The sequence below is a fragment of the Canis lupus genome, chromosome 18, assembly GCF_011100685.1.
Source record: "Canis lupus familiaris isolate Mischka breed German Shepherd chromosome 18, alternate assembly UU_Cfam_GSD_1.0, whole genome shotgun sequence".
In the NCBI taxonomy this organism is placed as follows: Eukaryota; Metazoa; Chordata; class Mammalia; order Carnivora; family Canidae; genus Canis; species Canis lupus.
Window position 1 is genome coordinate 36,778,732 of NC_049239.1, and position 27,417 is coordinate 36,806,148.

At 35.6% G+C, this 27,417-nt stretch overlaps 1 protein-coding gene and 1 pseudogene across 23 annotated transcripts in view; both read left to right on the plus strand.

Moving 5' to 3' along the window:
- DCDC1 (doublecortin domain containing 1) overlaps positions 1-27,417 on the plus strand; it is a 482,774-nt gene that overhangs the window by 321,027 nt on the left and 134,330 nt on the right. The gene's annotated exons all lie outside the window — the stretch shown is intronic.
- Positions 10,233-10,972, plus strand: LOC100684361 (annotated as a pseudogene).

The following is a 27,417-nucleotide window of genomic DNA, read 5'->3' on the forward strand; positions in this document are numbered from 1 at the left end:
GAATGTTAGGAATCCTCACTCAGCATTCTTCAATGTTCTTATTTCAAGGCAATATTATTTCCAAGTCTGCTTTACTTTAGAACCAAGTTGGGTTATAAATGTCACTATCAGAGGTCCTGCTTAATCCCTCAGTTTCAATGAAATGAAACATTGCCTTTTTTCTAATTTCCTAGAAACACTTTTTCTAGTCCCATATCTCTGTTTCTTAATAATGTGACTTCTATTTTATTCTTTCTGTTTACATGATACATGGTGATGATAGTCTTTCAAAGAACTATTGAATTTTAGAATTTGTTTAAAGAAAATAGAATCCAGCTTTCTTGCATTAACACATGAGGAAACTGAAGCCTAGAGAAGTTAAGAGACTTACTTAAGATCCTTTAACAAGTTGGTTATAAAGCAAGTTCTCTATTTTGGCACCATGCTGCCTCCTCTACAGAGTTCTATCTGTACTGTGATCTTTAAGAATGATGGGGAGATGAAGGCTTGGTGGAATAGTAGTATACCAATGAATACTGAGGACCCAAGAGTTCTCCTCTTGGGTCACTTAATAAGAAAATAGAATTTAGTTTCTAAATGTGCATATGAATCAAAGGTGAAGCTAATATTTTGAATGTAAATGACTAGAGGAATTTTAGAAAACAGTACTCTTGGAGAGGTTTTTATTTGATCATGAATTTTTTTTTTTTTAGTTGATCACTTAGTTTTTATTTTCAATCATCAAATTCTAAACCTGGAGTTTTATCACTTTATTATTGGTATTATTGTTAGAGCTAATATGTTTTGAGTGCATACTATGATTCAGCCAAAATACTGTCTGTTACATGGATAATCTCATTAAATCCTCCCTACCGCTTTATGAGGTAGGTATTATAACTCCCTTCATTTTGAAGATGAAGAAACTGAGGAATCAAGAGATTAAATGACATTTCCATTCAGACACTTTTAATAAGTAGCACAGCAGGAAGATGGATTGAGGTAGTCTAATCCCAGAACTGCTCTGCTCTGTTCAGTAGGTTGTTGTAAATGGGGCAGTGCTTCGTGAGACAACAGGCCTGGGGATAAGGATTCAGGAATCATCAGCTCAGTCATCAGCCATGAGAATGTATAGTGGTTCCTCCTTTTCTGCATTTTCAGTTACCTGTAGTCAAGTCCAGTCTACAAGCAGATGATTCTCCTTTTGACATATTGTCAGGTCAATAGTACCCTAATGCTATTTCACACATGTAATGCCTGCATCATTTATCTCACTTCATCTCATCACTTAGGCATTTTACCATCTTTACAAGAAGGGTGAGTAGAATATAATAAAATACTTTGAGAGAGAGATCACATTCACATAACTTTTATTATAGTATATTATAATTGTTCTATTTTATTTTTAGTTTTTGTTAATCCCTTACTGTACCTAACTTATAAATTAAACATTATCATAGGTATATATGCATAAAAAGTATAGTATATAGATTTTGGTACTATCTGCAGTTTCAGGCATCCACTGGGGATCTTGTAATGTGTCTCCTGTGGATAAGGGGGGAATTATTATATGTGTTCTCTATGGGAATATATTGAAAGGAAAGACTAGGGGCTTAGAATTAACTTTTTTTAAAAGATTTTATTTATTTATTCATGAGACACAGAGAGAGAGAGAGAGAGAGAGAGAGGAGAGAGAGAGAGGCAGAGACACAGCCAGAGGGAGAAGCAGGCTCCATGCAGGGAGCCCGATGTGGCACTCGATCCAGGGTCTCCAGGATCACACCCCAAGCTGAAGGCGGCGCTAAACCGCTGAGGCAATTCATAATTAGGAGGAAAGGGAAGTATCAAAAAAATTACCAGGCACTGGTTGCAGAACTGAAAAGAGATCCAGCCCTATGTGGTGTCATCAAGCTAACTGCAGAAAGTTTTGAAAAGAATTGCATAATACTCCATATCCATAACTATAAAAACATCAAGGAGAGGGAGAAGAGAGAAAAAGCTATTGACTAGATAACGAAGACATTAGTGATGCTTGAGAGAGTAGTTTTGAGAGTGGGGATGAGAAAAGGTTTGTAGATGTGGGTTGAAATGGAACATAGCAATGTTTAGCAATGAAATGGGTTGAGTGAAAATAAATTCTGAGCAGTAGGCCTAAAGATTTCTTTTTGGAAGAAGAGTCATGGGCATGTTGGAAGGCAAAGAAGAAAAGTTGAAGGTATTAGCCAAGGAGGAGATAAATATGAAAGGAAGATAGCTTATAAGTAAGCAGTAGACAGATCAAAGTAAAACATTTAGAGAATGGAGGAAAAAGTTAGTGAGTATGAGAAGCTTGAATGAGTGGAGGTGGCAAAAAATGTTTTTGTAGGGATTTGCCATGATCTCAGTGAACTATACGTTGTGGTCATTGGCTGAGGGTGAAGACTGAGGAGGCGATCTGAAGGAGGGATGAAAAGATCTAGAATCCCTTACCATTTTCCCCATCCCACCCTTGAGGCATGTGTCACATGCATTTTGCTCCCCTGATTGTCTCTAAGTTCTTTGAGAGTGGGTCAGTCTTACTTTCACCCTTTATTCCTTAGCAACGTGTTCTGCATATAATATATCTTTGTTGAATTGTGCTGAATTGAAATGAATTGAGGTGAATAAAAGATGGCTTAGAGTAGCAAGAACCTGCTGAGCTTGGGCTGTTGTGAATATGTGGTGTGACAGGTTGGGAGAGCTATCTGTTTTATTGCAGTTGTGCCCCCGGACCCAGAGAAAGCAGAGAGTAGTCCAGCAAGCAACAGGAACGGTCTGGACTCTAACTGGAGTTGTGTTATGACTGATCCCACAGTCCAAGTGATGTTAGGAAGTTACCAGGGGGTGGACTAACAATAAGAAACAATGATGGAAGTCCTTGCTGGAGATAAGAAAGAATATCTCTAATAAAGCTGTCGTTGTAGAGGATCAACACCATGTTATAGTTTGTTGTTTGATCAAAATAAAGATTATAATTTATATTATTCTTTTAATAAAGAATATATTTAAAGTTTTAATTATGTTGGAGAGAATATAAGACATCTCATGTTTACACCAGGAAATATCTTACACTAAGAAAATATATGTTTCAATATTCTTAATTTCTACATGATATGTTTTTTTTTAATTTATTTTTTATTGGTGTTCAATTTACTAACATACAGAATAACCCCCAGTGCCCGTCACCCATTCACTCCCACCCCCTGCCCTCCTCCCCTTCCACCACCCCTAGTTCGTTTCCCAGAGTTAGCAGTCTTTACGTTCTGTCTCCCTTTCTGATATTTCCCACACATTTCTTCTCCCTTCCCTTATATTCCCTTTCACTATTATTTATATTCCCCAAATGAATGAGAACATATAATGTTTGTCCTTCTCCGACTGACTTACTTCACTCAGCATAATACCCTCCAGTTCCATCCACGTTGAAGCAAATGGTGGGTATTTGTCATTTCTAATAGCTGAGTAATATTCCATTGTATACATAGACCACATCTTCTTTATCCATTCATCTTTCAGTTGGACACCGAGGCTCCTTCCACAGTTTGGCTATCATGGCCATTGCTGCTATAAACATCCGGGTGCAGGTGTCCCGGCGTTTCATTGCATTTGTATCTTTGGGGTAAATCCCCAACAGTGCAATTGCTGGGTATAATTGCAGTGCAAGTATATTTTTAACTGTTTGAGGAACCTCCACACAGTTTTCCAGAGTGGCTGCACCAGTTCACATTCCCACCAACAGTGTAAGAGGGTTCCCTTTTCTCCGCATCCTCTCCAACATTTGTTGTTTCCTGCCTTGTTAATTTGACCCATTCTCACTGGTGTGAGGTGGTGTCTCATTGTGGTTTTGATTTGTATTTCCCTGATGGCAAGTGATGCATAGCATTTTCTCATATGCATGTTGGCCATGTCTATGTCTTCTTCTGTGAGATTTCTGTTCATGTCTTTTGCCCATTTCATGATTGGATTGTTTGTTTCTTTGATGTTGAGTTTAAGAAGTTCTTTATAGATCTTGGAAACTAGCCCTTTATCTGATACGTCATTTGCAAATATCTTCTCCCATTCTGTAGGTTGTCTTTTAGTTTTGTTGACTGTATCCTTTGCTGTGCAAAAGCTTCTTATCTTGATGAAGTCCCAATAGTTCATTTTTGCTTTTGTTTCTTTTGCCTTCGTGGATGTATCTTGCAAGAAGTTACTATGGCCGAGTTCATAAAGGGTGTTGCCTGTGTTCTTCTCTAGGATTTTGATGGAATCTTGTCTCACATTTAGATCTTTCATCCATTTTGAGTTTATCTTTGTGTATGGTGAAAGAGAGTGGTCTAGTTTCATTCTTCTGCATGTGGATGTCCAATTTTCCCAGCACCATTTATTGAAGAGACTGTCTTTCTTCCAATGGATAGTCTTTCCTCCTTTATCGAATATTAGTTGACCATAAAATTCAGGGTCCACTTCTGGATTCTCTATTCTGTTCCACTGATCTATGTGTCTGTTTTTCTGCCAGTACCACACTGTCTTGATGACCACAGCTTTGTAGTACAACCTGAAATCTGGCATTGTGATGCCCCCAGATATGGTTTTCTTTTTTAAAATTCCCCTGGCTATTTTAAAAAAAAATACATGATATGTTTAGGAGGAACTGAATATATATCCTTCCATCCAGGTATGCTAGTAGTTGTGATAAATAGTGGCAAACATATGTCCAAGTCTTATTAAAGTACTCTTCTAACACACGTATTATCTGCCTTAAATCACACAGTACTACAGTGATTTGGGTATTATCTTTTGTTCCATTTTATAGATAAAGGAACTGCACTGAGGCACAGAGAAAAGATACCTGCCCATAGGTATACTACTACTGAAAGGTAACACAGGAATTTGAACCCTGGAAAACTGACTTTAACTGTATTCTTTTTTTTTTTTCTTAATTTTTATTTATTTATGATAGTCACACAGGGAGAGAGAGAGAGAGGCAGAGACATAGGCAGAGGGAGAAGCAGGCTCCATGCACCGGGAGCCTGATGTGGGATTCGATCCTGGGTCTCCAGGATCACGCCCTGGGCCAAAGGCAGGCGCCAAACCGCTGCGCCACCCAGGGATCCCTTAACTGTATTCTTAACTATTATAGCATATCATTTCCTGGCCAGCCCTTAAATACTACATTCCAGTGAAATGTGGAGGACAACAAGTTATTCTTTTGATTCGGGCATTCTAGATTAGGTTCTTATCATGGATAGAAATTTTGTCCCACTAACTCCTAGTTGTCCGCAGGTCTTGGCTTAGATGTCAGCCATAGTATCATCTCCTGGAGGTTTTTCCTGACTCTCAAGTTCATAGTCAATGTCTCTTCTATGTGCTTCACAACACCCCATGTTTCTCTTATCATAGAACTCATCACACTGAGTAGTTTGCTTTATTGCCCATGACTATCTTTGTGGTAGTCAAGTTGGGAACCACAGAAATAAATTACAGAGGCAAGAAATATAAATGAGAGAACTATTGGGTCAGCTCTAATTTATTAAAATGCTCCATTTTGCCCCCCAGCTTGGTGGAAATAGTTTCATTGTTGGCTCCAATAAGAATCTTATTAAGCACTACTAAAGTGCTCTGAAGCAGCTTATGAACTTATGAATTGTGGACTGATTTATACGATTTGATTAACTTTACAATTTTTTTTGAAGAAAAAAGGAAAATTTTTGTTCATATGCCTTGTATATATATTAAAGACATCTGTATTATATATTAAAGACATCTGAGTCACCTAAATTATATTTAAAAAGTCCATCTAAATTTTAAAAAGACACCATTATTGATAGATGAGATTGCTAGTTTATTTCTATGACATTATATTAGTTTTGGGTCAAATTTATTTCGTAAAGGGTAGGGCACAAGGGCCTTCTGAATGATTCTTGTATATAGCATATTAATAATTTCTTAAGACTGGGAGATGTTTTTACTATTCTAAATTATTATGGAAATTTATAGCTGTTACAACTCTTTTTAGGATATTGTTTTGGTGTCATGTAATATTTTTTCCAGTATAATTAACGTAGAGTGTTATATTAGTCTCAGGTGTAAAATATAGTAATTCAACAATTCTATATGTTATTTAGTGCTCATCATGGTAAATGTACTTTTAATCCCCTTCACCTATTTCACTCATATGTGGAATTTAAGAAACAAACGAGAAAGGAAAAAAGAGACAAACAAAAAAACAGACTCTTAAATATAGTGGACATGTGATTTATTTGATGAGAGTTTTTGGTCAAGAATACACTCCCCAACTATAATTTAATTTCTATGTGAAAAATTGAACGTTTCTATTTATAACTTTTGACTTATAGAACTGCAGGATGGCTCAAAATGGAGACAGTGTAAAAGAAAATTAAAGGAACGACTAAAATATTATTTAAAGCAATAGATTTATAATATAATTTGACAGCCAATTTCTTGCTACCTACTTCTCTAAAAGCTTATTCTGAGCCTTCTGGTGAGAAATAAAGCTCCCTGAATGTCTGTTTGGCACCCCTCCCTCTTCTCCTTTGGGAATGATCATTGTTGTTGGTCTACCACCCAACAGTTGGGCTCACAGCAGGTTGTATTGGAGGGTTTTTTTTTTTTCTTCTGAAAACAACAGTTGGTTAGGAGTTATGCATTAGTTTGTTTGATTTATTGTCTCTGTGACATAATATGTAAGTACTCTCTATGAGCCCAATGAAAAACAAAAATGTTTAAAAAAGAATGCACTAAAATAATTTAATTATGCCTTGATAGGAATAATTTAAATTCACATTCATTGACAACTAATGAGGAAAGCATTGGCAAAATTATTTCTGGATTGGATAAAAATATTATTTCCTCTCCAAAGTATACCCATTGAGGAGAAATTTTTATTTTTATGTCATTTCTGCACCCTTTAATGTGTAAGAATAAGTCATTAGGTGGCCTCTAAAATAACTTCTGCCTGTATACTAGCATGAGTTTACATTTGAGAACCTACTTTTTCAGCTAATCTTTGCTTAACAAATTTTAGAAAAATTAGACTATTCTATTTTTCCACGTGACATAGAGACTGCTCATGGCTTTAATTTTCTGTTTTGACACCACCTTCACCGAACCTAGAGTACTTGAATGTTGCAGTACTTAGGAACCTGGAAATTCATTATAATCAAGAGGAATAGCTAGCTACAGCATCTAAATCGATGAACTGTTGCTGATTCTTTAAAAATCTCCAAAGGGAAACCAAGCTTATAAAATCTTTCTAACCACCTTGCATTGAGCTGTCACCTTCAATGTACCTTTGATATACTCCTTTTTTGTTAAAGGGGAAGATGGGAAACAGAAAGTGTATCATTTCATTCACACGGACTTTGTCTGGAAGTGCGGCTGTGATATGATTTCTGTCAGAAACAATCTGCTTGATATTTCTCTGTCTTTGCTTGGGAACACAGAGTGGCCTGTCTGTTTTCTATCCCTGGGTGCTGGGCTATCCTGCCTTGTCAAACAGCATTTGTCTTCACTCACTACCTGCTTGTTGAGTGGAGCTCAGCCTCGCTGTGGTGGCAGAGGAAGCCTTAGGCTGCTCAGCATCTGTCTCTTCATGTAATTAACTGCAGCCCTGGATAAGGAGCAAAACAGAGATTTGGTGCTGTGAAAGAGTAATGTGTCTAGACAGGAGTTTCTGAGCGGGGAAAAGATTTGTTAGTGTTTCTGTTCAAATAGGAGGACACATTTTTTTTTTTTTTTACCTTAAAATGTTTTGAAGGCAAAGTGACCATTTGCTTCCGAAGCAAACTTTGGAAAACTCACTTACTGTGCCCTAACCATTCTTTCAATTGGCAATTTTAGCATCAACACAAAGATAGTCATGAATTATAGATCATTGAATAAAATAAGAACTTATGAGTCCATACCGACATGAACAAATGAATAAATGAAAGATGGAGATAGGCTCTTCTTTAGAGGAGAATGCTAATTAGTAAGTGTTGAAGGAAAGATTGAGTTAGAAAAATCACCATTTCACAACTGGTATGTAATAAGTGATTTGGACAAAAATCATCAGTAGATGGTAATACTACTGGATGAAAGTTGGATGCGGATCAGGATATAGATAGTCTTAAATTATTTTTCACAAATTATATATGTACATAATTATATCTATAAAATTATGTATAGATATATGTCATATATTCACATATCTCATATATGATATCTATATGTAATTTTAAGTATATAAAATTCAGTATGGGTTAAGGATATATGGGAGATTTTTCTGTTTTGTTTTTGTAACTTTTCTGTAAGTTTGAAACTATACCAAAATAAGTAAGTACCAAAAAATCCTATTCACTTGTCCTCTTTTGATTTTCTTTCCCAGTAATTGGAGCATGGCTCAGGCTTGGCTCTTTTTAACATAGTATTAGGAAAAATGGGTTATGCTACCCAGAAGCTTTACTCACCAGCTGCCAACAAAGCTTCATTAATGTAACATGTTCTGCAATCAAAACCTGCTCTCTCTTGGGAAAAGAGTGACATTCTGAATACTTGCCTTTCACAGAGACCCACTTAGAGACTTGCAATCCGTAAGGGTTTCTAAGTGAAATGTGAATATCTGCATGTGTGGCTCCCTGACACATTTTATAGTACCCTTTGACTTTATAGAAAAGGGCCCTGAAATTTAGAAAATGAATGCTTGTAATTCTTCCTGTGTCATTCTTAATAAGCTTGCTTTCAGGATCTAGACGGCAAAGAATCCTCCTTTTCTAAGACCTTATTGTGTAGCCATAGCAGCCCTGATAATTGCTTAAATGAGAAAAACAGACTAAATATTATAATAAAGACTGCAAACAGTATTGAAGGCAATTATACGAAACTCTTTCCTGGATATTTTTGGTATTCATTTAATATAGAGCATTGTGATGCTTGAATGAATAGATTTATAATCTAACTTAAAAGTTGGAATTAAGCAATTCAGTGTGTGTCTGGAAAGAGCAGCTATTACTCCTAACCAGCTGATTAGGTGCCTTGACATGCTTTTGCATGCGACAACACCCTTGGTGTCGCACTTGCAACCGACAATGGGCTGACCACTCCTTCACAGCCAGGACAATTTCTCTTATTTGGAGCAATTGGCTTTGACTTCTCTTTTCTTTCTAGTTGGTGATTAATAAGATGTAGGTTGACCTCCCTTCTAATGGGGAATGGCAAGAATGAGGTTTGCCAACGCTTTGAGTTCCTAACGTCTCTAATAAATATTTAATTTATTGACATTCGTGGGTTTTTTTTTGCTATATATTTTTTACATTGAAAAAACACTTTGAGGGATGCCTGGGTGGCTCAGCAATTGAGAATCTGCCTTCAGCTCTGGGCATGATCCTGGTCCAAGATTGAGTCCCACATCAGGCTCCCTGTGAGGAGCCTGCTTCTCCCTCTGCCTGTCTCCTGCCTCTCTCTATGTGTCTCTCATGAATAAAGAAGTAAAATCTTTAAAAGAAAAAACACTTTGAGTTTTATATTTTCTTTGAAACATGAGTTCCACCCTACTGTTCTTTTCTGTTTGTTTGCTTGTTTGTTTGTTTGTTTATTGTGATAAAAGTGGTATGTGGGAGTCAGATTATGCAAACTCCTTATTTTTAGGATTATGGATTGGGCCCCCAGGTTACCTGAGGATCATCCTTGTTGGCAGGGCTGGAAGTTCAACCAAAAGCTTCAGGTTACCAGGCTAGTGTTGTTGCTACTTGCCTAACAGCCTGGAGTCTGTTCACTTTCTTAGAGATTCTTGGAAAACAGAAGCACAATAAAATTTAGAGAGAGAACATCTAAGGAAATTAAAGTATTCATAATACTCTAAAATCTTTATATTTTGAAATAATTTTAGATTCACAGAATAATTGTGAAGATAGTCTAGAGTTCCTATATCCCTTTCACTCAGTTTCCCCTCATGTTAGCCATTTATTAAAACTAAGAGGGATGCCTGGGTGGCTCAGTCAGTTAAGTGACTGACTCTTGGTTTCAGCTCAGGTCATGATCTCAGGGTCATGAGATCAAGCCCTGCATTGAGCTCTGCATTGAGCCTCTTATCCTGCTCCATGCACAGCACAGTCTATTTGAGATACTCTCTCTCCCTTTCCCTCTGCCTTTATCCTCTGCCCCCTACTCTCTCTCTCTCTCAAAAAAAAAAAAAAAAACGATGAAAAAACTATGAAGTCAGCACTGGTACAATAGTCTTAACTATAGGGAGGCTTCTGGGAGCATAAAAGATGACAACAGCAGCTAGGCCAACTTTTGAACCTGTGAGAGGTGGGAGAAGAAAAGGAGAAGGTGATTTGAGCCAACTCTCAAAGCAGTACTCAAGTAGAGACCTACCTTCTTATACAAAGATAAAATATAGACAAACTACTCAGGATGCCCCTGAACAGGTTCGCAACCGTGACTTCAGGAGGGAGCTGGAAGAGAGGGAGAGAGTTGCTGCAAGAGAAAAAAACAGACCGTCCAACAAGAGAACATACAACCTCCTCGTTGGTGTCAAAGAAGCCTCGGTTAGACCGGATTCCTACTGCCAACCTTGATGCAGATGATCCTCTAACAGATGAGGAAGATGAGGGTGAAGATTTTGAAGAGGAGAGTGATGATGATGACACTTCAGCTCTTCTTGCAGAACTAGAAAAAATTAAAAAGGAAAGAGCTGAAGAGCAGGGCAGGAAGGAACAAGAACAGAAAGCTGAAGAAGAAAGAATACGTATGGAAAACATTTTGAGTGGAAACCCTCTCCTTAATCTCACTGGTCCATCCCAGCCTCAGGCCAACTTCAAAGTTAAAAGAAGGTGGGATGATGATGTTGTTTTCAAGAACTGTGCAAAAGGTGTAGATGATCAAAAGAAAGACAAAAGATTTGTAAATGATACACTGCGATCTGAATTTCACAAAAAGTTCATGGAGAAATACATTAAATAGTACAGTTTTATGTGCTTAATTAAAGACTGTAAGGTGTAAATGATCATTCTCATGTTCTGTTTTTCTCTTTCCCCATCTAAATTATGTATAGGCCTCCCTAATTTTAAGTTCCAAACTATCTTTTCCTTTATTGATAACTTTATTTGATGAGGACTTGGGAATTAGTTTAACCTAGTTTCCATCCTCTGAATATTTCTAGTAATATGCTTTCCTTTTAATATGGGAAAGGGAATCTTCTTGTAATAAATATTTTCAAAACTCAAAAAAAAATAGTCTTAACTATAGGTTGTTCAGGTTTCTCTAGTTTTCTCACTGATTTTTTTTTTCTATTCCTGGATCAATTCAGAATACCAAGTTGCCTTGGCAGTTATATCTTATCTCCCGAGTTTCTCAAAATATTTATTTTTCTTTCACAACCTTGACCCTTCTGAATAGTGGTCAAGTATTTTGTAGAATGTTCCTCAGTTGGTTTTTGTGTGAAGTTTTATTATGATTAAGCTGATGTTATGAATTTTGGGTAACAATATCACAGGAGTCATTGCCCTTTATGTTGCTTTAGATCAGGGTATGCATAATATCAATATTATATTGTATTGGTGATGTTAACCTTGATAACCTGGTTAAGATGATATCTATTCGCTTTCTCCACTAAAAAGTTACTATTTTTCTCTTCCTATACTCTATTTATTAGAAGTAAACACTTGAGCCCATACATGGGGAAGGGAATTAAACTCCTCTTGCAAGAAGGAACATTAAAAAAATCTGCAGATATGGTTAAGACACCACAATAATTAACAAATATTTGAGGGAAGATGTTTTGAGGCTATGCAAATATTCAGTTTCTCCTAGGTTTTGCTCATTAATTTAGTGTTTATCAGTGGAGTTTGCCTGCTGCAACTATTGCTATGATGTTCTAATGGTAATTTTATATTCCCCTCATTTTTTCTACATTATGAATTGGAATTCTTTTGGAAGGAGAGATCAGTCCATTCTCTCTCACTATTACTTATTTATTCAATCGATTAATTCTATTCATATGGGCTTATGGGTATTTATTTTATTCTTTGGGTGATAATCCATTATTTGTTTGACTTGGTTCAATTTGTTCGTTTTAGCCAGTGGGAGCTTTTTTAGGTTAGTTCCTATGTCCTTTGACATACATTCCCTTTATGTTTAACTCTTTTTTTATTTTCTGACAGTATAAGATGTTACAGGATCATCTCATGTGTTCCCTGTCTCGATCATAGAACCAGCCATTTTCCCAAGAAGTCCTGATTTCTTTCACTGTAGAAAGATGTTTAGAAATTAAGATCTAGGTACTAAGTGTGCTTGTTGCTGTTAGAGTATATTTTTTTCTAGGCCTTCTTGATGGGCAGATCTAGGAAATACATGCATATATATATTATCTTTGTTAACACATGGATTTATGTTTATTTTCTGTCTGTGTATATGGTAAAAAAACAAACAAACAAAAAAACATGAGTTCATACTGACATGTTTGATTCCAACCCAGCATTAGAGAGTTCATTCTGATATTCCCATCTTGGTCATAAATAAGGCTATTTGAAACTTTTTTCTTTGACATTGGGAAACATGACTTCTATCACCATCACATATAATATATTTTACTATTTGTTCAAATTTAATATATATGTAACATAGTGTCAGAATTGCTGAACTTCACTACTATAAGAAACAAATTTAAAAACTAGAGTGCAATGTTTGCGTGTAATTCTTTTTTTAGCATTTTAATATCAAGACAAAACACTTGTTTTTTAGTTAGTTAAGCCAACTCCTTTCTTCCTCACCCCTTCAGTGAGGTTGTACTATACATTTGTAATACAGTCAGATTTATTTACCACAATCTGCATTCCATCCTAATTGTCTCACAATTTTACTTGGTTTCTGTATGTTTTGTGTTTTAATTTAAAAACAGTGAAAGTCACTATTTCTGGTGTACAGATGGGTTTTGACAAATGCATAGTCATATACTCACCACCCCAGTATCACAAAGAACAGTTTTTATTTTTTGCATATTTGACTTTATTTAATCTTTCCAATATTATGTGACATGAGTTATCACTTCCATATTACATAAATATATGTCACATTTTAATGAATTAATCAAGTAATTAATTATTACCATACAGGGTTTTTTCTTAAATATTTTATTTATTTATTCATGAGAGTCACACAGAGAGAAGCAGAGACATAGGCAGAGGGAGAAGCAGGTTCCCTGTGGGGAGCTTGATGTGGGACTCGATACCAGGACCCCGGGATCACAAGCCTGTTTTGATCATTTTGTCTTCTTTGGAAAAATATTGGTTAAGGTCTTCTGCTTGGTTTTAATTGGATTAAGTTCTTTATATATTTTGGATATTAAGCCCTTATCAGAAATAGCATTTGCAAATATCTTCTCCCATTCTTTGGGTTGATCTTCACTGTGAAAAAGATTTTATTTTGGTGTAATCGCAATAGTTTATTTTTACTTTTATTTATCTTGCTTGAGGAGACATATCTAGAAGAGGGTTTTTATGGCTGATGTCAAAGAAATTACTGCCTGTGTTTTCTTCTAGGAGTTTTATGGTTTCAGGTCTCACATTTAGGTCTTAATACATTTTGAGTACTTTTGTGCATGAAAGTGTAAGAAAGTAGTCCGGTTCCATTCTTTTGCATGTAGCGTCCAGTTTTCCCAGCACCATTTGTTGATGAGACTGTCTTTTCCCTGTTATATATTCTTGCTGCTTTTGTCATGGATTAATTGGCCATATAAGCCTGGGTTTGTTCCTGGGCTATTTTGTTCCATTTATCTGTGTGTCTATTTTTGTGCCAGTACCATACTGTTTTGATTACACAGCTTTGTTATATTTTAAAATCTGGGATTATGACACCTCCAACTTTGTCCTTCTTTCTCAAGACTTCTATGGCTATTTGGGGGCTTTTATGGTTTCATACAAATTATAACAAACGGTTTGATCATTCTAAAATATTCTTTTGCATGTCACCTTTGTAATCAATACCTTCGTTCAACCCCATTCTTAGGCAACTACTGATAACATTTCTGTCCCTATATCTTTGCCTTTTCCATAATGTCATATGAATGGAATTATAGAATATGTAGTGTTTTATTTAGATTTAGCTCTTTTCATTTACCAAAATGCACATCCATATTGCTGTGTGTATCAACATTTTATCCCTTTGTATTGCTGCATAACTTTCCATTGTATGGATATACTACAGTTTATATATTCACCTGTTGAAAGACATATTGTTTTTTTTTCCCAGTTTTTGGTGATTGTGAATGAAACTGCTATAAACACTTTCCATGCACATTTTATAAACATGTATTTTCAGTTCACTTGAGAAAATACCTAGTAGTGTGATTGCTGGGTCATATGGAAAGTGTGTATTTATAAATGTCTGCCTAACTGTTTTCCAAAGTGGCTACTATGTTGCATTCCCATAAAACATAAATGTTCCTGTTGCTCTGAATCCTCAACAGCACTTTGCAGAATTTTTGTTTGTTTGTTTTTATTTTGTTTCGTTTGCCATGTGAATAGGTGTGTATTAATATCTCATTGGGATTTTAATTTGCATATTCTTGATAACTAATGCTGTTACTCCTCTTTTCCTATGCTTCTCTGACATTTAGATGTCTTCTTTTGGTGAAATGTCTCTTCAGATCACTTGTCTTTGAAAGGATTGGGTTGTTTCTTTTCTTATTGTTGAGTTCTAAGATTTCTTTATATATTCTGGGTACAAGAATTATCAGATATGTGATTTACAAATATTTTCTTCCAGTTTGTGTCTTCTCTGCTCATGGTCTTAACAGTGTTTTCACAAAACAAAAGTTTAAAAATATAACACCTAATTTATAAGTTTTTTTTTTTTTTTTATAGATTGTGTCTTTGGTGATGTATCTAAAAAGCTCATGACCAATTCCTATTTTTTTCTAGATATTTTAAGAGTTTTTCATTTCACCTTTGGTCTATGATCCATTTTGAGTTATTATATAATGTATGAGGTATTTAAAAGTTTTGTTTTATTTCATATAGATATCCATTTGTTCCAGTATTATTTATTGAAAACACTATCCCCCCTCCTATTGAATTGCCTTTTACTTGTCAAAACTCAGTTAGCTGTATATGTGTCAATATATTTCTGTTCTCTATTCTGTGCATTAGTTGATATTTCTATTCTTTCATTAATAATATACTATGTTGATTACATAGCTCTCTAGTAGGATTTTTTTTTCTAGTAGGATTTTAAATTGGGTAGTGTGCATCATCTAGCATTGTTCTTTTTCAGAATTGTCTGGCCGTTCTAGTTCTTTTGCTTTCCATGGAAATTTTTTTTGCCCATAGAAATTTTAGAATGAGTTTGTCAAAATCTGCAAAAAAGTTTGAGATTTTTATTGGCATTCCTTTGAAACTGTAGATCAAATCAGAAAAATTGACATTTAACATCTTAACATTCTTGTTTTCTGATTCATGAATATGGTGTATCCCTCCATTTATTCATATATTTGATTTTCTTCATCAGTGTTTTATAACTTTCAGTATATAAATCCTACAAACATATGTAAAATATTTATACCTAAGTATTTATATTAATATTTTGTATAATTGCTAAAAAGCAAGCAATTGTACAATTGCTTAAAAAAATGTGTTATTTTTTATTCAAATCCGAATTGTTCATTTCTGGTATATAGGAATGTGATTGACTTTCATATATTGATCTTTGTTGTATAACATTGTTTTTTCCTTATTTTAATTTTAATTTTTTAAATTTAAATTCAATTGCCAACATATACTACATCATTAATTTCAGATGTCATTTTCAATGATTTTTTATTAGTTGTATATAACACCCAGTGCTTATCACATCACATGTCATCCTTAATGCCCATCACCCAGTTACCCCGTCCCCTCACTCCCCTCCCCTTCAGCAACCCTCAGTTTGTTTCCCAGAGTTAAGAGTCTCCCATGGTTTATCTTCCTCTCTGATTTTTTTCCATTCAGTTTCCCCTCCTTCCCTTATTGTTCCTTGCACTATTTCTTATGTTCTGCATATGAGCCAAACCATATGATAATTGTCTTTCTCTGATTGACTTATTTCACTTAGCATAGTACCCTACAGTTCCATCCACACCGATGTGAATGGTAAGTATTCATCTTTTCTGATGGCTGAGTTATAATATTCCATGATATATATATATATATATATCATGTGAGATATATATATATATATATATATATATATATATATATATAATCTCACATCTTCTTTATCCATTCATCTGCCAAAGGGCATCTTGGCTCTTTCCACAGTTCCACAGTTTGGTTATTGTGGACATTATTGCTATGAACATTGAGGTCATAGGTGCCCCTTCCTTTCACTACATCTGTATCTTTGAGGTAAATACCCAGTAGTGCACTTGCTAAGTCATAGTGTAGCTCTATTTTTAACTTCTTGAGAAACCTCCATACTGTTTTCCAGAGTGGCTGTACCAGCTTTCATTCCCACCAACAGTGGAAGAAGGTTCCCCCTTTCTCCACATTCGTACCAACATTTGTTGTTTCCTATCTTGCTAGTTTTAGCCATTCTAACTGGGATAAAGCAATACCTCATTGTGGTTTTGATTTGTATTTCCTACAACATTGTTAAACTCTCCTGCTAGTTCTAAGAACTTTGTTGTAGATTCTTTGGTGTAATAATATTGTGATTTGGGACTGTTTTATTCTTCCTTTTCAATCTATGTGTCTTTCATTTCTTCTTTTTCCCTCTCTTAGCACTCTGGCTGAGAGTTCAGGTATTACATTGAAAAGGAATAGTAAGAAATGACATCTTTCCCTTATTCTTGATTTTAGAGGGAAATATTTGGTCTCTAATCATCTTGAATATGTTGTTAGCTGTAGGCTTATTTGTAGATACCCTTATTAAGGTGAAGAAGTTTTATTCTATTCCTAATTTAGCTGTGAATTTTTATCATGAAGGTATTTTAAATTTTGTTGAATGACTTCCTGTATATCATTGATTTTTCTTATTTAGTTAGTTAATATGACAAATTACATGATTGATTTTCATATGGTGAACCAGTATTGAATTCCTGAGAGGACTCTCACTTTGCTGTGTGTTGTTTTATCCTTTTTTTTTAATTGATAGATTTGATTTGGTCATAACTTGTTGAGGATTTTCTGCATCCATGTCAATGGGAATATTGGTCTGTAACTTTCTATTGTGAACAGATTTTTCTCTGGGTTTGGTAGTGGGATAATGCTGGCCTCATAAAATAAGCTAGGAAGTATTATCTTCTCTTCCATTTTCTGAACAAGAGTGTATAGCATTGGTATTATTTCTTTTTGAAATGTTTGGTAGATTTTGATATATTTTGGAAAGTAATTTTTAGTGCTCACTTCAGCAGCACATATACTAAAAAATTGGAAAAGTAATTTTTATAACTTTTACATGGAATTTTAATTTTTCACTAAATAAAGCTTAGTTAGTATTGAGGAAAGCTAAACTTAATCTGAGACTGAAAATCAAAATTAATTTAGTTGACTTTAGAATCTGTTACCAAATATGCCAACTGGAATGAGTTCGCCATGAGCTGTGCATTATACTGTGGGATGAAATTCAATACTCAGAATTCATAAGAGCAATTTTTATTTTATTTTGTCAAGATTAATATTGACAATTAGGAGTTAGTAACTTCCCCCAAAACAGTATACACTGTCTTGCAAAATACTTAGAACCAGACATCTAGCCTTTGAATTTTTTGTGGGTTTTTTTTTTTTTTTGGTCTTACTTATGATTTAAAATTTCAGCCTTCCTTCAGCTTTGTGTTTCTCAGTATGCTCATGGCTCTCCATAAGAGGCCCTCCATAGAGAAGCCATGATGTTACTGAGAAACACAAAGCTGGAGGCCCACTCTCTGAGGTCAGCAAATCACCATGGTGATGGGAGCAAAAGCCAGATTGCAGTGGTATTAGTTATAACTAGGTAATACTTAGGAGGCAATTTCTTTTTTTTTTTTTTTCTTAGCATAGTTGACACACAGTGTTACATTATTTTCAGGTGTACAACATAGTCAACTTCTCAATACATTATGCTGTGGCCACCACAAGTGTAGCTATCATCTGTCACTGTGTGGCACTATTATAATATCATTGAGTGTGTTTCTTCTGCTGTGTCTTTTATTCCCATGACTTACTCATTCCTAACTAGGAGCCTTTGGCCTCTCACTTTTCCTTCACCCATTTTGCCCATGTCTCCAGCCCTTTACCCCTGGCCATCATCAGTTTGTTCCCTATATTTATACGTCTGATTCTTCTTTTGTTTGCTTATTCAATTGTTTTTGCAGATTCCACATATGAGTTAAATCATATGGCATTTGTCTTTCTTGGTTTGAGCTATCTTACCTAGTAGCATAGTACCCTCTAGGACCATCCATATTGTTGGATGGGCAAGATTTCATCCTTTTATAAGGCTGTGTAATATTCCACTGGGTGTATATGTGAGTGTGAGAGGGTTGTACACATCTTCTTTATCCATTCATCTATGGATTGACACTTGGATTGCATCCATATCTTAGCTGTTGTAGATAATGCTGCAACATAGGGGTACATACATCTTTTTGAATTAGTGTTTTCATTTTCTTATTTTCTTTTTTAAATACCCAGCAGTGGAATTATTGGATCATATGGTATTTCTATTTTTGATTTTTTTTTGAGGAACTTCTAGTTTTCCACAGAGGCTGTACCAATTTACATTCCCATCAATAGTGCATGAGGCTTTCTTTTTCTCCACATCCTTCAAAGGCAATTTCTTTTCCAGAGTTCACTGCAGCCTTCTTTGGAGTCCTGCCTTGAACACCTTGATTCTGAGAAGTTAGATTGGCATCCATCTTTGGTACAATTGCTTCACCAAGTTTGGGTTTAAAGGATTATTTGGAGGTCAGATCTTCTGCTCAGTTGGTGGGACTTTACCTTGCTAAGTAGCCTGTCTTGGTTTCTCTTCAATCATTACTTATTCACCATTGGGGGTTAACTGTCAGCCAGATGATCACCATTTTAGGGCTTTGTTCTCTTGAAAGTAGATTTCAGGAACATAAGTTTAACATATGATTACTTTTTTGATTAAAAGAAAAAGCCCTTTTTAAATGGCTTAATGTTTGGCATTTTACAGTTAACATATGTTCAAATAGGATCTTATAAATGTAAGTATAATTTTATTTAATGTCTTTCTTAAGATACCTTAAGAGAGAACAATTTATATTGAACTTTATTTATTTGTGTACTATTTCTTTCCCAGGAAGGTAAGGCAGGGAGCAGATCCCTTTCGTTGGTGTTTTCTCAACAATATCCAGTAGCATATAGCATATAGTAGGTGCTCCATAATGCTTCTTGAATGAATAATTAATATGTAGATAAAGTACATGGTTTTCCTTCTTCATATTTTATCCTTATCCTCCATATTCATTAAGTTTAATATTTCCCAAAAAACATTATTAAAAAACTGTTTTTCTCTTTTTCTAATATGCTTACCACAAATATCTGAGAGAATATTACTTACGGCTCCTCCTATTTAGAAAACATTTGCTTGTATGTGTATTGGTGAATCTTTCCTTAATAAGCCTTGTCTGATGTTTTACATGCCAGATCCCTCCAGAGCACCATTTTAAGCTGGAGAAGACAAGGGAAATCAGGAGAAAGAGGAAGAGATCCCGAGTGCAGGTTCTTACACTTGCTTTGGTTGGGTTGAGAATGACAGCAGAGCCTGGTGGCCTCAGGGGTGCATGGCAGGCCCTGGATAAGTACAGCTTCCTTCTTCACTCGTTCTGACTCAGCTGCCACTGATTTTTCCTTCATGTTACTTAAGACCCTTACTGATTTTCACCACCAATGCAGTTAAATCTTTAGAAATCGAGTCTTAACATTCTGCTTATTGGGAATGTCCACCCAAACCAGGTGACCCTGCATTGTATCCCTTTGTCTCTGTCTTGGTCCCCTTCCATAGCTGTGTTCAACTTCAGGTGTCTTGTCTCCCTCCTCCCTAAGGCAGCCTTCTCATGCCACTCCTTCCTGTCTGCTCTGGAGGTCCTGGGCTTTTATTAGAGCTGAGCACCTGCTGCTTCAGGCCAGCCTCCTCGTGGTTACTAGGGATGTCCCTTAGCCCTCCCTCAGCAAGCCCGTTTGTCAACTGCCTCACTCCCTGGCAGCACCTATTTTTATGCCAGCAATATTACAGCTTTCTCACATCAGCTTCTCTTTGCAACGCTCACTTAAATGTGGTTGTATTATCCTAGGAAGCTTCCCACCCCAGAATTATTTTGGAATGGCATAATTTCAAGTCTATTGGCCTGGAAAATGTCGCAAGAATGGGAAGTTCTCACCCATGTTACTTGCTCGAGCATAAGTTTGCTTCACTGCACTTCTGTGATTAGCGTTAGTGAAACTGTCTATTTGTGGCAAGTCTTTACTAAATAACTCTTTAAATACAATTCCACTGTGTAAATAGCTTAATACAGTTAATAAGAAGAAAATAAACATAGAATTGTATTATAAAAGCACATGTGCTTTATTATTAGCAGAACCCAAATGTTTTTAGGCCTCATTAGCCTAAGGTACAAATAAAGTCATGCCACAAATGGCCATGTTTCTTGGCTAATAGCCTTACTTGCCTAATTGGAGGACCTTAGCCCTTCTTGCTCTTCCTCCTTACATCTCCCTGGTTATTCCTGAGCATCTCCACAGTGTTTCACATATGTATTTACGGATAGTCCTCTTGTCTCTCATATTCTTTGGCTATATAACTTCCTCATTAGGGGCCTACCCGCCATAAAGAAGGGTCTTATCTGTACTACAGGTGATTCCATGCCAACATGGGTTCATTGTTCCTGAGAACATCTTGTAGTGTACCTCAACAATACAAATACCTCAAGATGCCAAAAAGTGCTGTGACCCCTTCAGTCTACACCGTGATGACATTGGGTTATGCTCCTTGAAGAGCATACATTTAAATGAGATCTTACAGGAATAAATAATTTTATTTGTATCTCTCTTAAGGCATCTAAGGCATTTTACATTGCATACACATATACAACTGCATCCATAAGTTCTGCTGTAGTTGACACCTCAGCTCTGGGTTTGCCCTTTGTCACTTAGCTTCTAAAGCCACACCAGTGATACCTTGTGTTTTTGCAACATCTCTTGAGGAAGCATCTCCTTCATGTGGACAGTTTCTTTCTTGGCAGATTTTTGGGCTGGCTAAAGTAGATTATACATTAGCCTTCAACTTCATATTTCAAGTATTTTGGGCTCAGGGATGCATGCACACAGCCCTTCATTCCCCAGTTCTCCAAACACAGATATCTTCCTTTAATCACTATTTCCACCTTATTACACCACCTTTGGGAGCCTGAGAGGTTTCTAGCACATCATTTTATAAGTATAATCACACAAATTGGTTTTATTTTTGGCATCTCATGACACTTGCTAAAAAAAAATGTCTTCCTAGACAGGGGTGTGAAAAATACCCTGCATTGTAATATTATGTTATTTAAAGAGGATGTTTTATCCAAGATTCTATGAATATATTTTTGGATATATTTGAGCAAAAATAACTTATTATGCCTGGTAGTGCTGTCTTAGACCTAGAAAATACAAACATGTTTGTTTCTGATGTGTAGAAGAGAGAACAATCCCACCTAAAGGAACTTTAAATGTATTTATTTTTATTTTTATGTGATGTTGGTGCATTTCTGTGGATTGGAGAGTGAGATTAAGGAGGACATCAGATTCTCAGATTTGTTTTCATTTTTCAAAATTCCCAAAGATAGTGATAGAGCTATCAGACTGAGCTTGCGATAGAGAGAGTAATCTGTGTTTGTTCGGACTGTCTTGGGTCTTCAAGAATATGAATGGTTTTGATTCTGGAGGAGTGGTTTACTCATACTAAACTAAATATTGAAAAAAAACTACTTTTTTCTACATTATGTGACATAGGTTTTCCAATGGTCATTTGTTTATGTCTATATTGATCTTTAAAAGTGTTTGACACATTTAACTACTGCCTGCTTATGAAACATTTTCTTCTTGTGTCTCCTTCCTCAATAGACACTCCTTTTCAATCTCTTTTGCTACCTCCACTTTTTTGTTGTTGTTCTCTCTACATCAAGTATCCAAGGCTTTGTCCCCTGAGCTTTTCTCCTCTTCCTCTACACTCTGTGGACGATCTTATCAGCTTCCATGGCTTGAAATGCCATCAAGTTTCCAGTGATTCCCAAATCCATAGCTCCAGTCTTAACCTCTAGAGACTTGTAGATTTCTGTTTGGAAATGTAACTGAAATCTCAAACTGAACATATTCCAAACAGAATGCCTACCTTCCTTTCCCAGACTTATTTGTGCTCCAGTCATCTCTATCTTTTCATGGTCTCAAACTGAACACCTGATAATTTCTTCACTTTTCTTTTTCTTTCACTACCCCCATCCCAATCCATCCTCAAGTTCAGCTGATGATCCTGAGGTGTCCATTATTTTAATTTCCACTAAACTCTTCTACAAACTGCCATCATCCGTTCTATAGCAGTTGGTTCCTGTCTTTATGCTTCCATTTTTGCTTCCCTGCCACCTCTATTCTCTGTAAGTAGTCAGAGTGGTTGCTTTTAAATTAAAATCAGCTAATTTTGTTCTAATCCTTAAAAATCTCCATCATATTTGGAATAAAATCTCAACTTCTTTTTTCTTGATTTTTATTTTTATTTTTTTTTTTAAGTAAGCTCTATGCCCATTGTAGGGCTTGAACTCACAACCCTGAGATCAAGAGTCACATGCTCTACTAACCAAGCCTGCCAGGTGCCCCAAAATCTAAACTTCTCATCTTGGCTTTCCAACCCAAGAGTATGGCTCTTGCCCACCTCTATGATCTCTTTTTCTACAACTTACCACTGTTTTCACTCTTCTCTGTTCCAGTCTCTTAGCTCTTCTTCTGTTCCTGTAACATACTAAGCTTTTCTTTTTCTTTTTATCTTTTTCTTTTTTTTTTTTTTCCATCTAGAGCTTTTGCACCTGCTGTTTCTCTGGTCCTAGTGGTCTTCACATGGCTCTTTCTTTCTTGTCATTAAAATCTTTGCTTAGATGTAGCCTCCTAAGAGAAGTCTTCCCTGATAACCCTACATAAATTAGTTACACAGTTACTCTCTGTCATATTAATGTATTTTAATTCTCTGCATAACACCATTTTCAGACTTTCTTTCTTTCTTTGTCAATTATAAGCTCTGTAATACCAGTAAACTTGGTACAACTTGTTTGTGTTGTTATGACTATATCCCAAGTGCCTAAAAGAGTTCTTGACATTGAAGACACTCAAGAAATATTTTTTGAATGACCTAATATATCATTTATGATTTTCTCTAAATATATAAATATATGTATATCCCTTTTTTAAAATAATAAGTTATTTTCACTAGTCACTTCAGAAAATATCATCTCTTTGATGGCATTTTTCAGCGCAATGAGTTCTAGTTATGAGTAAATCTGTTTATCTTCTTATATATATTTGGAGTTTCATAGATTTGTGTTACTCTAATAACTTAAATGGATTATTTTTTTTCTCTTTTCCTGGAAAAGAAACTGCTAATTGTCTATAATTCTTATATATATTTGGAGTTTCATAGATTTGTGTTACTCTAATAACTCAAATGGATTAAATTTTTTCTCTTTTCCTGGAAAAGAAACTGCTAATAGTCTATAAAACATCCATTCTTCCCTCTTCTTTAATTATCAGGGGTGGAAATGGGTCTAATCAAAATACTAAACACCTCAGTCTGCATTGTAGATATAGATGGCTTATTACATAAAAAGTAGAAGTCATTAGGTTAAATCCTTGGGAAACCTATGTAAAAGATACTAACAAAGGTATTAGGCAGTTACCCTTTTACCCTTACCATTTTTCCTTCTTGCTGCTTGGAGAATGGACATGATGGCTAAAAGTTGCAGCAACCATTTTGTGACCATGAGATAGCCACAAGCAAGAAAAGATATAAGAATAGTGGAGGGGCAAAAAAAGGGCAAACTATAAGTTTCTAATAATTGAATGACTATTATACCAGCCTTGCACTACCAATCTCTGGATTTATGTATAATAGAGAAGTAAAGTTCTATTGTGTTTATTAATCCACTATTTGAATTTTCAACCATATTTGACTTAATAATAACTAATTTTCCCTCCCTCCCCAAAATTATGGCATCCCTTTGAATGTTGAATATATCAGAATGTCAATTATAATAAATTGTTTCATAAAATATTCTTGCTATTAATTTTGAATAAATTATTTGGCATAATTTAATTTTGGAATTTGTGTCCACATTCTCATTGGCCTTTCTTTTGATAGAAACCCTTTGGCTTAATGAGAAGAATATGGGCTTTGGAATCAGATGATCATAAATTTGAGACTTAGCCTTGTCACCTATCTCACTTTTGGCAAGTTTCTCAATTTATCTGAGCCTCACTTTTTTCATTTCACCTTATTAATACCTCATCTAATTTTAGGGAGAGTAAACTGAAGTAATGAAAATATTCTATCTCTTGTTTGAGGTCATAATTCTACACAGGTGTCTAATGTGTAAAAAGTCATTGGACTATACATGTAAGATTTGTACAGTACTCTATGTAAATTATATATTAGTTTAAAAACCCTGGTGGAAGTAGGCACTCCATAAATTGAAAAAAATAAACTCATATACATTAATGTTTTACAATGATTATCTTATCATTTTTATCATTAAAAAGGCAGATAATCATTATGGGTGTAATTTCCAGGTACTTTAATTTTCAAATCCAGAATGCATTCTATTAGAAGTGTTTGCATGTGATACACATTATGCTGAAGTTTTCAATTGTAATTTCCAGAGTCTCTTATGCTAAGGTCTAAGAGATGCACAATTATTGCCAAGATGTGATGTGATTTTATTCCCTGTGCTGAACAGTCTTGAGGTTTGAAAAAGCAGAATCCAGAAGTTGCACTCTTCACTTAAATTAGGAAATCAGTGTCTTCTTCTTTGGGCCGATTATCAAGGAATGACTGTTCAGATAGAAGGAGGGGGTCATCTGATTTCGTGAAAAAGATCGTGGCCAAGGTTAAATGTAAGGCCATGAGGCCCTGTGTGATGTTCCCCAGGAGCCCTGGGTTCCCACTCCCTTTAGGACCAACGTTATTTCTTCCCAAAGTTTGTGAGTTGTCATCTCTAAAGGTTTTCTCCTTATCCAGTTCCTTGTCCCGTTGTCCCCAAATGTACTCAATTGACACAAGTGGAAGCAGTTTCCCCTGTCATTTGGGAGGTGCCAATTTACTTCTGTGAGAGACAGGCTGGTTTTCACATTACACTGGCAACTATCCTGGACTTTAAAAAAACAGCTGTGTGGTTGCCAGCTGACCTGCTTTCAACCAAACAGCTGCTGCTTAAAGTCATGGTAGAGTTTGTAAATCCTTGGGGACTGAGAGTTGCTTTATACCCACCTTTGTTTGAGAATACAAAATGTCCAGGTGATGAACAATGTGAATTGCTCCCACTTCAGATTGAATCACAGCCGATGACATTATGGCTGGCTGGTTCAAACTGACTTACCCAAAGATGAGGCTAGATGGATGGGTGTGTGTGCACCAAGAATGGTATGAATCTGCTTATTCTACTTCTCAACAATTGCTCACCAGGCTAAAATAAGTGAATTTTTTTGTGTGTGAGAGAAACACCTGCCTTTTCCCAGGTTATTCTTGAAGGAAGACAGTGAGCATATAAACAGGAATCTTTTTTGTGTGTGGAACATGGTGTTGAACAGCATATTTTTATTGTTGAAAGAGAGAGGAGGCCAAGTCATACAGTTTATACAAACGCAAGCTCAAATACACACACACACACACACACACACACACACACACAGATGTTTCACATGGAGTGACTGTAACTATGGATTTAGATATCTTTATTTCTGTCTTCATGAAATAAACTCTAAAAACCATGGAATAAACTCCATTTATTTTTGCTCTTTTTACCTCCTCACCTGTACACTGCACAGTAATTTAGCTCCCCAGGACAGCTTTTAAGATTCTAATCTTGTTCCTGTCCGGCACTTTTCTCACAGCAGTAAGGAAAGGATTGGCATTCCTCCACTATTGTATATAAAGGAGAATCCATTCTTGGAAATAAGAGCATTGTTTATGTTGAAATTCCCTTAGCTTAGCTGAACCTTCGATTATATCGCCCATTCAGATAACCAGATTTTTACCCCCTGTGGTCTGTTTCCATTCTCACAGAATTGTCAACAATTTATTTCTGCTCTGACGATTATTTTCATGAGTGAGAGAAAGAGACATCTGGGAAGATTTTGATAACTGAGTCATGTATATAAAACTCTAAGCACACTTTTAAAAGACGCCATGTGAGAAAATATAGCTTTTCCTAAAACATAACAAATTGAACTTAGTTACTGCTGAGGTGGCATTTGTAAGCTGTGACAATTTATTTATATGAATTGCACTGTTAACTTGATTCCAGATATCATGGAAAACATTATTTATAGTTCATAAATATGAAGAATATTCTCATTTGAAAAAATGCAATATTTTATATTTTTTTATTTTTATAATCTCTGGTGGATTCAAAATGCAAGCTAAATAATTCTATTATTTTAGTGGAAGTTTGGTGAATTTAGAAATAGATTGCATAGATTTGATCTAAAAGTGGTATGTCAATTTTATGCAGCAGAATACTAATGTTGTAAGCCCCCTAAGCCACAAACTCAAATTTGTCATTTAATTCTGCTACATTCTGTTTCCCCTATATATTTACTCTATTTATTAGACACTTTCATCCAGAAGCAGTAGAATGTTGGTCAGTATATTTCACTTAATGGGAAACACTTCTGATTATTCATTCAGAAATTGGGGAAATGTTGCTTCACACACTGTCATTCCTGTTGCTGAATGTTTATAAAGACCAGAGGGTATTCAAAGCTAAGGCAATTGTTTTTGGGGGCAGGATTTTGTTAAGTTCCATGTTTATGGTATTGTGTACAAAATGCACATAAAAGGCATTTTCTTATCTATTCCTGTTATATTAGAGAAGTTCATGCCCCGCTCTTAGCATTTTCCAACACAGCTGTAGAGTAGTTTAAAGCCTATTTTTTAAATAAGTGATGCTCAATTTGTCTTTGATGATCCGGATGATTCAGGTGAGATGGGAGCACGGTCGGGCCCTTATTTGCATAAAAATTAATCACAGAAAAATGTAAATTGATAAAATTTTGCCTGGCTTTTTCCCCCTATTTGAGAACCCGTGGATGGCTCCCAGAAGCAATCATCTCAGTATGGGGCCGCATTGGATGCTGTACAAATGATCACATTTGTGTTGAATACTCACTCATTTAAATGTCAGCACTGATGGGGCGGTACATCAGTAGAAAAAATGAAAAATAAATA